Consider the following 18,628-nt stretch of genomic DNA (forward strand, 5'->3'; position numbering starts at 1 on the left):
ATTGCGGTCGGGTGCCCTGTTGGCGCGCACTCAACTGCCGCGGAAACAATTGTATTTTATGTAACTACTCGTCCACATCTTTTTGTAAAGTCTCTGAACCGGGCGAACGCTAACCTCCGAGAATCGTGAAAACATCTGAAGTTGAGAATGAGTTGTTTGAAACTGTTTTCATTTTGTATGATGAATGCTTGGAGCAATGCATGCATCTCGCGCGAACGTTCTATACTAACTAACGTTCAGCGATCCAATGCATATATATATATATATATATATATATATATATATATATATATATATATATATTATCGCACGTTGCATTTTTCAGGCTAGGTACATAAGGGATATCTGCATTTGAACAATTTTTCTGAAGTGATTGAGATATTACACTTCTATTTGTCAATGTCTTACCGTATTTTCGGTTCAAGCAGCTTCTACAGCAAGAATGGGGGCATTTGTAACTTGTATCATGATATCTGGATATTTGTAAAGCATTTTATATATTACGCCTTTTATGCAAGAACTTGTGGAATAAGGTTAGTTTAGCTGGCATTGCTTTTCTTTCAAATGTTTGCGCACGGTGAGCCTTGTTGTACGCTACCTCAGAAGCAAAAATAAGCCAACAGCATTGCGGTCGTATGGCCGTCTCTACTCTTTTTTTTTCTTTTTCTTTTTGTTTCCCTTGCGTCTTCCCGGTGTGCTCAGTCCATAATAAAGAGCTAGTGGAGGGCTGGAGGCTAATCAATTGTCGAATAAAGCGGTGTGCATATGGCTAGCAAACCAGTGGCGACCATGAGTACAAAGTTCGTAGTCTGAAGCGGTCACTGCGCGCAATTATTTCAGCTGACTGCGCGTGCAATTTATTTTTTTTTATTACTCTTAATTCGTGCATGCGCGATGCTATTGCCCGATTACTCGTGCGAATAAGGTTTTTTTTTTTCGTTCTTTGCTTGTGCGTGTCCGTTTTGCGCGTTTTTACACACGCATCAACGTTCTCGAACTTTGTGAGCGGAACTAGACCACGCTGATGCCGCTTTACACGTGATTTTTTTGCATTCTGTTGTTGCCGCAGCACTAACACAACGCTTAAAGATGGGTAAGCTCCATTCCGCACCGCATTATAAAAGTTAAGCAGACTTCAAGTGCCCTGTGTGGAACCGCGGCGCGAAAAACTACAGCGCGTAGCAGACACCCCTCGCTTTCCGCGCGCTTCCCGAGCGCGCAAAGCCCACGGGTCCGGCGCAGCAGCGGCGCGGCGCGGGAGTTCACGGCAAAAGGCCCACGCGGGAGCCGGCGCTTTGGACACTCCCCCTATTCTAGGTCACTCTAGAGACGGTAGGTGGGGTAAGGCATAGAGTTCAAGGAGTACTGACATGAATTTTAAAATTTTTCGGGTTTTTGCTCTAAATGAAAGCACGGGTGTCGAGAACCCTAAAAAGAGTGTCGTGGTGCCTGGGGATGCATTGCATATATTTTTAATACCGCTTCTTTCAACCAGCAGTTTCGGTTTCGGTTTCGAGAGGGCGGCTTCATAGTGACGTGTCAAGTCTGCCCGTGACGTCACAGGCAGACTGCAACCCACGAAATATGCACCTGCTGTCCTTTGCTGTCAGTCGAACGTGGTTCATGATGAGTGAACTGTCGTCCAGTGCCTCCGACAGCGATTTCTGTGATTTAGGCTGCATGCAGAACCCAGACTTCGCAAACCAAGTGAGCTGACTTGAAACGTCATAGGGCTCTCCATGCAGTGAAGCTGCCTTGCAGATGCTGGGAGATGAAAACTTTAAAATCAAACTTAAATATTTATACGTGTTTCCCGGATGCGGTGCGGGGAGAGCGTTAACACTACACGCCAAGGAAACCAAAAACGTCCGTTTTGCTGCACTTCAAAATCGTGTCAGTACTCCTTTAATATACTGACTCTAGAGTCATGGGCCCCATAGGGCCCATGCATTGAAACCTATAACCGCATGGGTTCCGCCATGATGGAACAAAACGATCATTGCCAGTGTTGCCAGACCCTCAGACGCTCGCTATATTTGACGGTAGTAATTAGTTTTAATCTACCAACCTAAGCCAGCTACGCGGAAGCGTGTTTCCGTAGCCTAAACGGTACACAAGCGGAAGTTCCGGTTTTATATTTAAAAAACTGGTAAGAGGCGAACACGCTAACTACTGCTACGTCTGAGTACAATAAAAGAAATCATTGCTTTTTGTACAACAACAAAAACCTTACGATAAACTCCTGTTTATTAATGTTTCGGCTATAGCGCTTGGGTGGCCCTCTCGTGACGGCTGTCGGGGAATTCTTTTGTTGCCGTCAGCTAGGTACCTAGGTGACCTAGGGACGAAATGATCGAAATCTCTCTCTAGTTTTTGGCGGTGCTTTTTGGAACGGTCGCTCCACCGGCTGATGCACGCTTGAACTACTTGAACGGGCTTTGGGCTTTCGTCTCCTGTCTCTACACCGACGACGATGACCGCGAGTCGGGCAGCTTTCGTTTCGACAACGTAGTACGCGAACCGGTGCTCCGTAGCGACTTCGTCGTGGCTACCTCGAACAACATCCATGACCTGGACGTCGAAGGCGAGGATGCTGCAGTGCGCTGCCTTGCCACAATTGAGTAAGTAGTGATCTCCATTATTGCGAGCTTTGTCTCTGTCAGCTAGAAATGCCGAGTCTATCAATTACATACCAGAAAGCGTGACAATATGCTGTGGTTCTTACGATGTGGATTCGGAGCGTGATAAACATTTAGAACTGAGGCACAAGAGGCTCACCAACGATCGCTGCGCGAGCAGGAAATGTTTGCTGCGCGAGTGAGTACCGATCGTGAGTTTTCATGCACTACAGTTCGACATGGTTAACTTGCACCAACTCGTCCAATTTTCCTCTTGGCCTAAGTGATTACTACTACGGATGTTATCTGATCAACTAGTAGGAAATGCGCTCACTTTCGCTAATTCAAGGTAAATTCTTACATACCTTGCCCTGCGGTGATAAATCGTATAATTCTGTTGGGCGACGGGAGCATATGAAGACCTGGTATTTGTAAACAAGAAACAGCTAAAGAAGCGACTTAGCGTTTTATTCTAACGGCGCGGTGGGCGATGTTTAGTTGTCAACTTCGCGATTATTGGTACTGTCGTACAGTCTGAATCACGCTTGTCTGCAGTGCTCAAGCGGATGATTCGGTCGCCGTCTTTTTCACGGGTGCGCCGAGAGTGACGCCACAATGATACCACGGTCATACGGCAAGATGCAAGAATTGGAATGTATGTACCAGAGAGTTGGAAAAACACCAATATTTTACTGATACAAAAAAGTGAGACTTGAAAGACTTGAATAACTACAGACAGATCAACCTCAGCATTGCACAAAATATTCACGAAGATAATTTCGAGTGGGATAAGAGCCACACTTGACTGTAAATGTACCCTGAAACGGTTTTTGAAATTTTGTCGGCGTTCAGGTTACAGCATCATCAAATCATTCGCACCACGAATTAAACGACGCACCGTGTATCAAGGCAGCTACGGGCAATTATAGTTATACCCTTCTTCTTGCCACTGCTTTGCCCCCTCAACTCGTATAATGCCATCGCTGGCGGCCGCAACGCACTCTACGGGTCGAGCTCCATTAAGTGCGCTGTTGGCAACAGACCAAGTGTGCGGAGTGGTTGAGATCTGCTCCACCACGTGCCAGCACACGACCAGCTGTCCTTATTTTATTCTCCTGTAGGGCGACAATCTGCAAAGGCATGCGGACAAACAAAAAGTATTTGAGAACGATCATCAATCAGTGTAGGTCCTGTAATTTTTCATGTCCCTGACGTCCCCTTTCTTATGAATCAAGATGATGTTGGCATTCTTCCAAGATTACTGTCCGTTGTCTACAAGCTATTTACAAAAGCAATTGCTAACAGAATTAATACGACATTAGAGTTCAATCAACCAAAGGACCAGGCTTCTCAACAATAGACCATATTCATACTATCAGTCAGGGGATAGAGAAATGCGCGGAATACAACCAACCCCTATACATAGCCTTCATAGATTACGAGAAGGCATTTGATTCGGTGGAGACATCAGCAGTCATGCAGGCACTGCGGAATCAAAGCATCGACGAAGCCTATATAAACGTAATGGAAGAAATCTACAGCGGATCCACAGCCACTATAGTCCTCCATAAAGACAGCGACAGAATCCCAATAAAGAAGGGCCTACGGCAGGGAGACACAATCTCTCCAATGCTATTCACCGCGCGTTTACAGGAGGCTTTCAGGGCCCTAGATTGGGAAGAATTAGGGATAAGAGCTAATGCAGAGTATCTCAGTAACCTGCGATTCGCTGATGACATTGCATTGATGAGTAACGTGGGAGACGAATTACAGCTCACGATTACTGAACTGGATACGGAAAGTAGAAGAGTAGGTCTGAAAATTCATATGCATAAAACTAAAGTAATGTGGAACAATCTCGGCAGAGAACAGCGCTTTGCGATAGGTGGCGAGACACTGGAAGTTGTAAAGTAGTACGTCTACTTAGGACAGGTAGTCCTAAGTAGAATTGCTTGTCGAAACACGGAAGCTACTCAAGAGGTACACAAACATCGCTGCAATAGTAAACAATGTGACATGGCCTTTCATGCCAAAGATGACGTCTTACTATGGGCCCCGATTCGAACGTCGGGACTTTGCGATGATGATGATCAAAACTTTATTTCACCCAAAAGAGGGGACCGACCCAAAGATCGGTTACGCTGCTTAAAGGAGGTCAGCGGGAATGCCTTGGGACGCTGCGGCCTCCAATGCGAGAAATTTCTTCACCAGTACATTGGCCCATACACCGTTCTACGACAAACTTCCCCAGTGAACTATCTCGTCACCCCACTTCAGTCCATCACTGACCACCGCTGTTGTAGCACGGAAATTGTTCACGTCCCCCACATCAAGCCTTTTATTACTCGTTCAGCCGATCTTTGAGCTGTGGCCAGGCTGGCCACTTCGAAGAGGGGGGAAATTAGTTCTCACTTGTACATAGCCATCATCATCTCTATTCTTTGTGTTTTGAGCTGAGGCGGACACTGCAGAATAAGCAGTTCTGTTGACGTCTGGTCTAGTCTTCCTGTGTTGTCCAGTTCATTTATTTTTAGCAGTGTTTAAAATACCGCTGGCGTAAGCAGCCAGAACCATCTAGAAAGCAGCCCCAGAACAAAGCAAGGGAGGTGAATGACGATAGCCCATGGCATGCGCCAGTGTGCGCTGTGACGCGTCTGTCATTGACATCGACTACACTCTAAGAGAAAATCAAGTATTTGGGGAGTATTTCCGTCACGCAACTATAATCGTCATCCACCTCGCGCTATCACCGCGGTCCCGGCACTTCCCGGTCACGAACGGCACGTGCGTTATCAGTGTGGCATAGCATTCTTAACAGGAGAGAGACGAAAGCCAGGTTTTCAAGAAAGAAAACGTGAGCAAGCCAGATGACGATTATAGTTGTGTGGCAGCAATACTCCCCAAATACTCGATATTTTCTTAGAGTGTATACTCGCAGAACAGGTGAACTGTCACAGTGAGCTTGAGCAGCCACTAAATGCATCGTACCAATGATGATGTCACAAGGTGTTGCTAACTCAGGCACTCGTGCTATGTCCAATACATGGTCAAAGGTACCTATGTATGTGCAAGAATGGGACCTTTAAGTGGCACAACCAATCAGTGCACAGATCTTGTTGGAAAAAAATGTATTTCCTTGCTTCAGCATTCTTCAAAACACAAAAGTGGCTGGCTTCCAACATCTGCAACCACACCGCTGTGGGGCATCCATTGTTCTCCAATGAAACCCTATTATGCTACTACATATGGGCATTGTCACTGAACGGTCACATGCATAAAAATTAATGTTAAAAATTTCTAAAAACTCCCGATAACAAGCTGCTGCCCAAAGTCAACATGCACTATGTGCCCATGCATACTGCTGTTGTCAAAGTTGACGTAAAACATGGTTTTATTTCACAGCCTTGGGAAATAGTTTTAACGCAATAGCATTAAAGAGCTTGTATTGCAGAAATTCTGGCGTCAGCATCATTGGTGGTGACCGAAAAATCAGCGTTGTCCGTGTGCGAAAATTCGAGATAGATGCAATTAAATAAATAATTAAAAAATCTTCGGTTCAAATGAGGATCGAACCCAGGCCTTCTGTGCGGCAAGCAGGTGTCCTATCACGGAGCCATGTCAGTGCTTGAAACTGCTTCGTAAAAAACGCTACAGAAATGTCAAGTAGTTGGAGTCTCCTTAACTGCATGTAATATTGCGTGACAGAATCATAGAATCGCACCTGGTGTCAAAACATGAGAATGGTGCAATGGTGGTCTAAAACTTACCACCCATTACAAAGTGTGCAGTTGGGCAGGTGTGTGTGGCACCTTATGCACACCTCCATATGTACACAGTGGGTACTTTGCTGATTTGCAAAAGGAAGAATTATGGCGTAGTGGGCACTTCGCAACTGTACTTGCAAAGTAGGCATTCTAGCATAGTTTGAAACGGCCAATGTTACCCGCACAGACAATCCTTTCCTTGAGGCACGGTTGAAGGCAATGCGTACGGGCCTCGGTTACGCTATCGCGTTCTCTTGAAGGCATAACTCAAGCATCCTCCAAGTTTTTTAGAATGCTTATTCTGATTATGGCTTTAAATTGTAAGTTCTTAATTAGTCTTGGGCACCTTGGTTCAGTAAGTATGCTCGGTCAATATGAATTTTAGAGCCTGGACATGCACTTTGAATGATGTCTTCAAATAAAAAAAAAAGCATATTTTCTCCATTGTAATCTTTATTGGCATTTCAGGAGCAACACAGTAGGATGTCCAAAGGATGTACCACTTCACGACGGAAATTGTATGTTCAAGAATTGTTTCAAAATGTACAGCAAGGAAGATACTGGGATTCTTGTCGCACCATCAGCTGTTCAATATCTGCAAGCTGGAAAGGTGAACAAACACTTTTATGTAAAATGACCATACACGCGCTCTGGTGCAAGCTTGTTCAGCTGTGGTAGATAGAACAGTACACAACCTTACTCTTCATACGCCAGCCACAGAAATGAGGACCATCATCAGATCCACAAGTGAAACCAATTTTTCCAGCAGCCTGCATTCAACAGTCTCCTCATTTTACTCGATCATCATTGCTCATTCCTCTACTGTTTATGTGTGCGTTTACATGTTAGTCAATCATCACTGTCTAAGCAGACCGTAATACTATGGTGACTTAGCACTTAAAAAAAGAAAGAGTTCGGAGGAGAACAAGCTAGAGAAGCACTCTCATTGCTTGTCCCCCTCCCAATTCCTTTTTTATTCACTAAATCATGATTGTATTGTGGTTTGTTTAAGCAGTACAAAATGACTAGCCCACCAACAAGTGTCACTCAATTATGTCATGCCCCTTGGTAGCTTGGAAGATAAGGTGTCATGCTGCTAAGCTTGAGGTTGCAACAACACCCGTGCACTTCGATTTAGGTGCACGTTGACGAACCATGTGGTCCATGTGATACCATGTTGTCAAAATTAATTCGGAGTTCCCAAATACGATGCACATGATGATCATATTGCAGTTCTGGCGATTACACTTCAACCCCTTTGTAAAAGACACCACTGTGCCCAACATCAAAATAGGGGTTGATCAGAAAATGAGAACATTGTACCCTGCTTATAAGAGACACCTTATATGAGAAATAACAACTATTCCCAGGTGTGTGTTTCTTATAAAGGGGTAACAGAATAGAAAGTTGGGCGAGTTGGTGTATATTCATATTTAAAGAAAAGCGGCGCACAAAAAGACGGAGACTGTGTATGGTTCTCTTCTTTGTCTCCGTCTTTTTGTGCGCCGCTTTTCTTTAAATATGATTATAAAGGGGTTCAGCTGTATACGGAATGCCCATCTATTCAAGTGTGTGATCACATGAAAGCAAGAACCCTCATACTGCACATGGCATGGATCATATGTGGCATTTTCTTTCTAAAAAAGGCAAGTCCACAGCAGAACTGAGAAAAATGCAGTTGTTTGCTACTGATTGTATGGTCGAGCCTACTCTTAAAGGACCCCTGACAGCGAAATTTTTGTTGGTGACTTTTTGGCTGTAATTTGTAGCTTTGTGTCTGGTAATCTCTAAATTAAATCGTAAATGCTCTAGCGTATCGTACAACTAATTCTAGCGTAGTTAATTGTGACCATTTTAGCATCACTTCAAAACGCCCGCCTAAAAACCACAAGAAACTGGCGCCCCATGCGGGGGAGCGTCAAAGACCACGTGCACTCAAGCTGTGGTGACGTTGACAGCGCGGTTTTCAAATCGGGGCCCCGAGCGCGGTAGAGATTGAAAGTATGTGGGTGCCTCGGTATGAAAACTACCTCGAGAGCAGCCCGACAACAGAGCCAGAGGGGTGCGTAACAATAGGCCTCGCCGGGTGCCAGTCGTCGTATTGTGCGTATTGTGCACGTGCGCCCCGCAAACCTTCTGTGACGTCCACAATACTTGCTTTACACTTGGAACGTCACACGGGGCCTCCATCTACGTCATACCAGGATGTCGCAAGGTGCAGCCAACTCAAGTGAGCACTCACGCTTACTTTAAAACCAAATTAAGATATCTTAAAGGCAACGTTCGTCACTAATAATCGGTCAGATGTGCCCACGTATACAGGAAAGTCAAACAACACAAAGATCTCGAGGTTTCAATTTTGGTGTCAGGGGTCCTTTAACAATTTCCAGTCAGTGCATTAATGTCACCAAGTACTCCAAAGCTACATTGCAATTAATATCTAAATAGCCGGTATCCAGGAGTAGAATTTGGATTTGGCTGTTATACATGCGTCAGCAGTAATTACAGATATGTCACACCAGGAGCATGACACTGCGCCTTCGGAAGTGCGTGGAATTTCTTTCTGAAGCTTCTTGTCGAGATTGCGAACATGTGAGCACATTAAAATCTTTTTTTAAGCAAGTTGGAAAGTTGCTTTCCATGGAATGTTGCTTTTAAATGGTTTTTTGTGTGGTACTGTTTCGATCGCTTCTAGAAATAAATCAATACCCAATTGCTTAATATTGCTGTCTTGCATTTCAAATGTACCATCTTGGAGTGAAAGCACGATACCAAACCAACTAGGTCACACTAAAGCCCCTCCATCGCGTTTGCTGCCGTTTTTTTTAAATAGCACTATCCATTGTTTCGTTGCCGTCGCCCATTTCTGGTTTCAGAGCTCCCGGAAGGAAGTTCTTGAGTCACTTCTTTCTGCTTTTTCCTTCCATCTTGTTTCTGCACGCGAACGTGCACACGCGAGAAAGCAAATACAATTTCCTTCTCAGTTTCGCAAGTGTTGTTTTGTGGTTCATCTCGGAACTGTGTGCCGGCGAATGAGTTTTTGCTCGGTGTTTCTGTGTTGCGAGGGCATGGGCGGGCATGGGGTGGGTGCACCAACCGGAAAAGCAGCAGAAACATAATGGCAGCACTTGCTTCCGCTGGGTGGGGTACCGATGTAAAGGGAGAGGGGGAGGATGGGTTGGCACTACATAACCTAGCCGGCGGAAAGCGCATGGAGGGGCTTTAGGTCACACCTGTAGATGCGAAACGATTGATAATTGTGACTGGATGTAATAATTGTTCTTTTTACATGTGAAATAGACAATTATCAGTAGGTGGCCTAGGCTTCTGATGACCAGTTAATTTCATTAGATAGGCTATTATTGTTCTGCAGATGCTCACTGAATAGTATAAGGAGCTCCACACTGGAAGGCTATGAGGTTGGGTCCAAGAATGTATTCATTGACTAAGTCATTGAATAGTGGGAAGTTGCGGACAGCCTTGACATAGGCTTGTGGAGACTTATTTCCAGGCCAAAAAAAAAAAAAAGAGAGAATGTGATGTGACTTAGGAACCTTATGTGCAAACATGTACCATCACTAGCCGACCTCGTGTTTCCACCATTCTTGCATCGCACGCGATTCCTACACAGCTACAAGAGCACACACCAGACCACAGCAATAGCAGAGAACACAACGATTTCATTATAATCTACAGGGCAAATGTGTCAAATATTTATGCAGGACTTGCCACACAATTCAGCACAATCGCTAGCATTTTTCAACATTTGAGAACGTACAGCACTATTCACGGATGCTCATGAACTTGAATGTTTTAAACAAGGCTATTTCTCCATGGAGTTGGCAACAATATTAAAGAAAGTTCCGATGCATGGAGACACATACCATGTCAAGTTATGCCGAGACAGTGGTTAGCCAGGTAAAAAGGACTGCCAGAAAGAAATTGATAATGCACATGGGTCAATTCGGCAATGTGAAAATATGGCCTGCTATGTTAACACTCATTTACACGTGCAACTAACAACGGTTGTGCGACCAAGTTAGTCGCAAACAAATGGCTGCTTTGGTCGCCAAGCGTCTGCTTTGACTCAGTCGCTCGATGCTCAATTTTTCAGTGCAGTTGCAAACTTCTGAGCCGATCAGATGTGCAGGAACAGAATGTCAGCTTATTTTAATGGGCAATGGCAATGCAAGCATGCGTGAATTCTGTGTGGCAATAGGTATAAGTCGCACGCAGATGTAAACATTGATTACCTAGAGTCGTTTTTGGTCGCCATTTGCAAATTGTTGCGTGACTGGTGCTAGTTGCAGGTGTGAATGAGCCTTTACACATCAGTAGCCATGGGGAAGGCATTTGGGTACCCCTTTAATGTTGTATGAATAATATGATTAGTCCTTACCTAAACCTCCAACCTTAGTGCTTTTTTATTGCCTGCCTTGATGAATGCGGGACATGGTCTACATTTAATGTATTAGGACACATGATGAACAGACGTGATTACATGGTGCAGCACACTTGTATAATAGATCCGAGACCCAAATCTAGGGTGATATTGTCAGATTCATGAGCAGCACTGCACTCTAGGAAGTTGTCGTGCACACAAGAACAACTAGTCCTCAACATAGGTGCCTAGGCAATAATGCTAAAAATCTTCACTACAGCGTTGTACTTCAGTGGTCCCCAGCTCGTTGCAGTATGCAAGGGGGATACTAAAGAGACAAACAATTTTTCTCATATTAGTAAATTACTCTTTCACAATTCCAAATGACCATGCTTCCCGCGAGAAGATGCTTTGTAAACAAGGAAATGTGAAAAGAGCAAATGAAGATGGCGATGCCACCTAGAAATTCCCGTACCATTCGGCTTGACTTGATAGATTTTGGCGGCGTCTACTAGGTCCTACGTGGTTTCTAATCAGTAAATATGAAGCACAGTGTCCTCTAAGAGGGACATAGACTTAATATACCAAGTTTCAGGAAATTTCGTTGTGCCAATGTCGCCAAAATATGAAAAATACAATTTGAAATTCGCGACGTCAGATGCGGAGATTTCGGAACGAAATTTAAAAACGAAACTTTGACCTTTATTTTCTCCTCTCTTAATCAACCTATGATGGTGAAATTAACGACATTAGAGTCCTCAGAGTACAATTTATCAATATAAATAAACCAATTCACTGTTTCACTTTAGTGTCCCTTTAATAATGATTCTGCTGCCAGAGGAGCATTTGACACTATGGCAGAGACAATTGCTATGCTTTTCTGAAAGAATGCGGCAACTTAGCGATCTGCTTGGCATCTGCAGTGATCTTTATAGGGTGACATAGACAGCCAGTACGGACCACTGCACAACATAGACCTATCTTGTAGCTTTTATACACCACTAGGATAAAGCAGGCACGATATGCGCATTCAGGTATTCCCGAGATTCACATCTACATGCGATTCTCGGGAAGATCTGAAACACATGCTTCATGATTGCCACTGCTACAGCTAGAGCAACTGAATCTAAGGAAGCACAGTGTTTGCAACATCGGCCAGGTTTCAAGCTGAGGCGATTCCTAGCCTGTGGCAAAGTACCACACGTGTGCTATGCAATACGAAAATGCTGCTGGTGTTCCTAAGGACGACAGGCCTCAACGAAGCATTAAGAATAACGCCAGTGTATAATAATAATTGGGGTGTTGAGCCCCAAAACCGCGATGTGTCAATCACCGAGAACATGACACAACACAACTGGATTTTGCTGCAGTCTGCGAAGCAATGGGCAGATGGCAGTGACCTTAAATATGCATGGCACCACGATGGCAAAATTTATATGCGGAAAGCTGACGGGGAACGAGCTCATGTTATCCAACGTGCAGAAGATTTGACGCGACTGGCCGTGTAACGACGTGACTAGCCGTGTAATGCTATAATTCCATTTGTACACTACCTAATCCACGATGGATTCCCCGCATGTTTCCCCTAATAACATTGGCAAACTTGTTACTAAATCTACATTATCAGTGCTGCACATTAACATTCAATCGATCCGCGGTAAAGAACATCTTTTAGAAATGTTTCTTTGCGAATTCAGTTTCATATTTAATGCAATAATGTTGACCAAAACTTGGATGTTAGAGAATGATTCTTTCGCTCTTGAAAACTATGATTCTTTTTCTTTGCATCGCGTTGGTAAACGTGGTGGAGGTATATGTTTGCTGTTGCTAAAGCACATGCATTTGGATACGATTGAACATTTATGCGCTCTTATACCTGATTATGAAGTTCTGTCTGTGCTTTCTGGAAAAATACTTTTCTTTGTTTGCCCCCGTGTGGTCGCATTGAAGATTTCTTTGCTTATATTGAAAGTGTTTTTGAATTTGCATGTCAGTGCCAATATACTATTTTCCTTGGTGGTGATCTGAATATTAATATTCTTGAGAATTCTCCAGGACGCACACAGTTGTTGCTTCTGAGTCTTATCTTCTCCGAAATGTTATCACTGTACCGACCCGTGTTACCTCGTCGTCTGCAACTGCACTTGACTTGATAATCACTAATGAATCTGCTGAATGTGTTTCTGCAGGGATTATTAACAGAGCACCTCCCCGTGTTTCTGTTGAGCAACGTCTCTTTGGTTTCTAACAAAATTACTCATGACCCGTTATTTCGGACACAAAATATTAATGTCAGCTCATTAGAAGAATTTCGTTGCATGATATTAAATTTTGATTGGACGCCACTGTACAGCCACATGACTGCAGATGAGGCATTTAACTTTTTTTTAAAACACTTCACAATGTTTTACAGCAAGGCATTCCCATACAGGGTTACGAAAAAACCAAAGAAGGCCCGTAAGCCTTGGATGACGTCTCGCATCCTTAAAATGATTTCCAAGAAAAACAACTTATATCAGAAGTTTTTACACAGTTGCGAACACCCCGATTTCGTAGCTTTTAAAAAATTTCGCAATAATTTGAATGGCACATTAAGAAAATCTAAAAAAGGGTATCACATTCGCTTATTTTTCAGGCATTAGTGATCAAAAGATTCTCTGGAATAGATTAAACATGTTGCTAATATCTGAACGAACGTGCTCACCTGCTTCTTTTACAATTGATAGTATCAGCTATGTTGGGAAAGACCTAACTGACAAGTTCAATGACTACTTTGCATCCCTTGTTCAAAGTGAGCAGGACCCTAGCACTCTCGATTACATGAAAAACCGAGCACAGGACACCATGGCACTTATCGAGTGTGATAGCGATGAAGCATTAGCCGCTTTCAGACGTATGAAAATCAGAAAATGCGCGGACGCTTTTGGTCTGACAATGAGACCTGTGTTACATGTCCTTGATGTCATTTGTCCTTTCCTAACTGATATTTATAACTTGTCCCTCAGCACTGGTACATTTCCATCAGAAATGAAAAAGGTGAAAGCGATTATTCTCCATAAGGGAGGTGCTAAAGAAATCCTCGGTAATTATAGGCCCATATCCATTCTACCAATTTTTTCCAAGGGATTAGAGCGAGTTATTTATGTGTGTATTTCAAAATTTTCGAAAAATATGGGCTAATAACCAGTACACAGTTTGGGTTCAGGGAAAGATCATCTATGGAAGTTGCGTTGCTCAAACAAAAAGAACTTATTCTTCCTAATATAGAAATGAAACTAATTACTTTAAGGATATTTATAGATTTTTCAAAAGCATTCGATAAAATTAATCATAAAATCCTTCTTTTTAAAACTTCTAGCTTATGGTGTCCGAGGTATTTCTTTGGATTTAATATCGAGGTAATTGCGTAATCGTACTCAGTATGTGCCTATCGACAACCACCACTTGTCCTGTAATAAAGTAGAACATGGTGTTCCTCAGGGTAGCCTGCTTGGTCCTTTGCTGTTTATTATTTATACTAATGATTTGATAGAAATAGACACTAGTGTCCAATATATTATGTACGCAGATGGACACGAGCTTATTTTTATCGGGTTCAAATGCAGATGATTTAGTAAATAGGGCCAATATCAGGCAGTCACGCTACGTTTACTGCAAACTGGGACGTACCCCACTCCGTATTTTGTAAAAAAAATTCACCCTGAAAGTGAAATTAGAAAAGAATGTGACGCATGCGGTGGCATCATTGAAATCAGACACATGCTGGCGGGCTGTCCCGCGACTCTCGCCAACCCCGAAGAAAAATGGCTTCACTGGCAGAAGATGATCTCCAGCTGTTCATATGAAGATCAACTACGGGCTGTCCAGAGGGTTCACGATGGCGCCCTAAGGCTCGGCCTAACGGTGCCGACGTGGACGCGGCCTGCCTCGGTCTGAAAAGACCGGGCTTCAGGACTGTTAATAAAGTTTTGTGAATGAATCCTAAATAAGTTACATACTTGGTCTTTTAAAAATTACCTTCTTATTAACTCCAATAAAACTAAAGCAACATTTTTCAGAGCAAAAAATCAAGCTATTTCTGTCAGAGCCACACTTACCTTAGGAGGGAATGCCATAGAAATTACTAACACAGAATGCTTGGAGTCTACTTTAATGTATTCATGCTATGGGATAGTCACACAGAACATCTTCAAAGTAAGCTTGCACGTGTAGTTGGCGTTTTGAAAAAATTCCAGCATCTATTGCCAGAAAAAGGCAAAGCTTACGTTGTACCGAGCCCTGTTTGAATCACTGTTAAAATACTGCATATTGGTATGGGGAAGTTCAACAAAAACAAATATTAGTAAACTAATTTCAATGCAGAAAAATGTGCTTAGAGCGATTGCTGACGTGCCTTACAGAATGCACTCTGAACCACTGTTTACCACCTATCATATCATGCACTTAAAGGGGTACTGACACGAATATTTTCAGTTGTCGTTTTTTTGGCGTCAAATGAAGGGTCAAGCCCTCAAGAGCCTAGAAAAGGTGGTGCTAAGCGCGAGTGCGCCCTGAAAAAGTAATTACAGTATGTTTTTAAAAGCTAGTTTCAGTTCGTACTGTACCCTGACATCACAACACAGTATGAGCTTCTTGTCACATGCTTGCACAATATATAGTGACGTTTCCACGGTCGCTCCGCACCGTGGCTCCATTGGTGACGCACAAGCGGCCATCTTGGAAGTTTTGGTACCTAACGTCATCACAACTAGCCAGACTGCTGCGTGAAGTCACCGGAATTTGTGCTGTAGCCTGATGTCAAGCTAATGTCGATGTCAGTAGGTGCGCCATGGAAAAATTAACTTTAATATCAAATTAAAATACCTTATCGGCATTTGCTGAGCTTCACACTTGCTCAGAACCATCTATGCATACAGGAGATTTGTATAGCAGAGTAAATTCGCCTTCGAAAAAAGGTGTCAGTACCCCTTTAACCAACATGTACTATTGCGCGGCCGAGTGCTCTGCAAGCTTGTACAGCGGCGCCGATCACAGCGTACTTTCGAGTTATCGGGAGAGAGTTTGGCTGCTCGTGCGAGCACGCATCGCCCCCACCCTTGCTTGCTTTCACCCTCGAAGTTATCATTTTCGAAGCTGATATCACCTCAGGGCAAAACGAGGGCGAGGGTGAAAGCAAGTGGAGGGGATGCGCGCTCGCCGGGACAGCCAAACTCTCTCCTGATAACTCGAACATATGCCATAATCGGCGCCACTGTACAACCTTGCAGAGCATTTGGCCACGTGCTCGCATGATGTAGCTCATACTGAGTGCAATAGTACCATCATCGTCTTTTACAGCTCTACAAATCACAGATTGAACACGGCATATTGTTCTTATGTGAAGTCGCTAGCCTCCACACCAACATTCTTTACTACCTTACAAGGCACCACGGGTACTGGTCTGTGCCTCACCCATGTACTAACTACGGCTTTCAAGCCCTGCCTTTTTTGCTTAACAAGTTTGGATTTTCTCACACCTCGATACGCGAACATTCCTTTAACTCTCTTCGAAACTTATTCCGTTAATGTGTGCATTTACCCACCACCTTAATTATATTTTGTGTACGCAACTTTATTTGAGTATATCTGGAGATATAATGTATTTGTAGTATTACGCATTTTATTGTGCACCGTGTTTTTTCTGCAATAACATTAGCCTGTGCTATTTTTGTTTTCATGCATACCGCAGTACCGATGTTTACGGGGGAAAGCGAACGTCAAGCCGCGACTGTGTGGCTTTTTTTCCCTCCTCCTCAGTCATGTATTTTTTTGTATGCATGTCTGAAATAAAGACTCAGACTGTGATTATGAGGGCTCCGGAGATGTTGATCATCTGGTGTTTAACGTACGTCCTGCCACGGCAGCCTAGTGGTTATGGTGTTCGACTGCGGACCTGAGGGTCGCAGGATGGAATCCTGGTTGCGGCGGCCACATTTCGATGAAGGCGAAATGCTAGAGGCCTGGGTACTTAGATTAGGTGCACGTTAAAGAACATCAGGTGGTCAAAATTTCTGGATCTCTTAATTACGACGTCCCTTATAATCATATTGTGGTTTTGGGACGTAAAACCCCAACAATTATTATAGTGTTATTTAATGTGCACCTAAATCTAAGTACACAGGTCTCTCGCATTTTTCATTCATCAAAATGTGGCCGTCACGGCCAATTTGACCCTGCAACCTCTGAGTCCGCTGTTGAGCACCATGACCACTAGACTATCATGACAGGTTGTATACATAACTGCACATTTTTGAATATGTTGATCAATGTATATACCATGGTAATCACCCAGTACCTTCAGTGCCAGGCCAATAAACCAGGCTAACATCTCCAAGACCATAGAAAAATCCCTATTTTTCTATATAACTTATAAACGAAATAATAGAACAGATAGACGGTTCTGCACAAATGCATTTTTGCCTGGTCCTTGTGATTACAGGTTGTCTAAAGGCTCTAAATATTCGCTTGGCGGACAATTTCATTCGTGAAAACAATCTGATTGGCTTCCATTGTGGTGTCACTGTGAATAATGAGTAAAGGCCACCCTATTTCGCGGGGTTTTTAGTTGTGCACGCGTACGTGCTAATTTATGCACCGGTAAAAATAAGCAATTAATGTACGTCCTGTGTTTTTCAACCACCGCGTTCATGTCCGCTCGAGATCGCCGGCTACAGCTGCTGTCCGCATGGTCGTAACTGCGCACTTGTGCTGAGCAAACAGAAGTTGGTCTCTGTCATGGGTGCACCGAGAAGAATACAGCAATGGTTGACGCCAGTACAGTAGCGACAGCAGACGGTGGGACGCCGAGAGGTCTCTGCAGTCACGATTCTCAATGGCTTCTTGCGGTGCAGAACACATGTCAACGCCATTTTTAGGCAGTTAATGCTATCACGGGCCCATCTGATGGCGGGTCATTAAGCCAGAAGCTGTGCTCTTCCTGCACGAACCAAGCAATATGCTATGCGCTGTGCAACTGACGATGAGGACGAACGAATGCGATCAGAATCCAGCGAAAAGTGAACATAGAGACAACGAACGACAGGAAGCTGCGCTAGTTCGTATGAATCGATCGCGAAATGAGGAAATTCGTCGAACGAGAACAGTAAAGACGACGTCGTCTGGTTCTCTCAGGTCCGTGTTTGCGCAGCTCACGTGCCATTCCTACATGCGAGGACAGCGGTAGCCGTGAAAGCAAAACATATTCGCCTTTCTACGCGGGCCGCGTAAGACCGTGCAGGATGCTGTGGCGTTTTGCTTACCTTTGATGACCAGTAGGCAAATTGTCGTAGACCAAATATAGATGCTTGACTTTCCGGATGATGCTAAATATCATCACCACCCATATATCCATATATTTTTCACAATGTCATGAACAACAGCGTCAAGCTGGAAGTTGAAAGCACGACCTACTGTACCCTGCCTGCCCAGATATCGGGGTCCTATGGAGCGCGCGTCCTCGCTCTCGTTCAACGCTCGCCGTAGGTGCGCTTCCTATAACCTGTTCGTCTGCTACTCTGCGACCGTTTTGGACGCGCTGGAGTAAGAACGCCTGTATAATGGACGAACTGCCGGCATTATGTACTGTTTCTTCTGCAAATTTAGACCGAGAGTCAAGTGAGCTTCTGTGCGGTTAAGTATTTACTGCGCACTGGTTGACTAACGTGGAAGCCGTAGACTTGCATAGTCTAGGACGGCTGTGTCCTTTTAAAGCAAAAGAAGTTCTAATTCACTTTCCGTATTTTTATTTCCGAAGTATTTTGCATTTATGATAATAATTACACGATATGAGCGCTCTCCGCTGGCGAAACATCAACCGAGCGTTAAAG

General features: G+C 43.8%; 1 long non-coding RNA gene across 1 annotated transcript; it reads right to left on the reverse strand.

The window, feature by feature from the left end:
* Positions 1–6,874: 6,874 nt before the first annotated feature.
* Positions 6,875–18,149, reverse strand: LOC119382349 (uncharacterized). The gene is made up of 4 exons (XR_005181502.2): positions 18,062–18,149; positions 14,861–15,001; positions 10,267–10,310; positions 6,875–6,984 (listed from the first exon to the last, which is right to left on the reverse strand). It is a non-coding gene; the product is annotated as an uncharacterized LOC119382349 (long non-coding RNA).
* Positions 18,150–18,628: the final 479 nt, after the last annotated feature.

Source organism: Rhipicephalus sanguineus, chromosome 2, assembly GCF_013339695.2.
Source record: "Rhipicephalus sanguineus isolate Rsan-2018 chromosome 2, BIME_Rsan_1.4, whole genome shotgun sequence".
Taxonomy (NCBI): domain Eukaryota; kingdom Metazoa; phylum Arthropoda; class Arachnida; order Ixodida; family Ixodidae; genus Rhipicephalus; species Rhipicephalus sanguineus.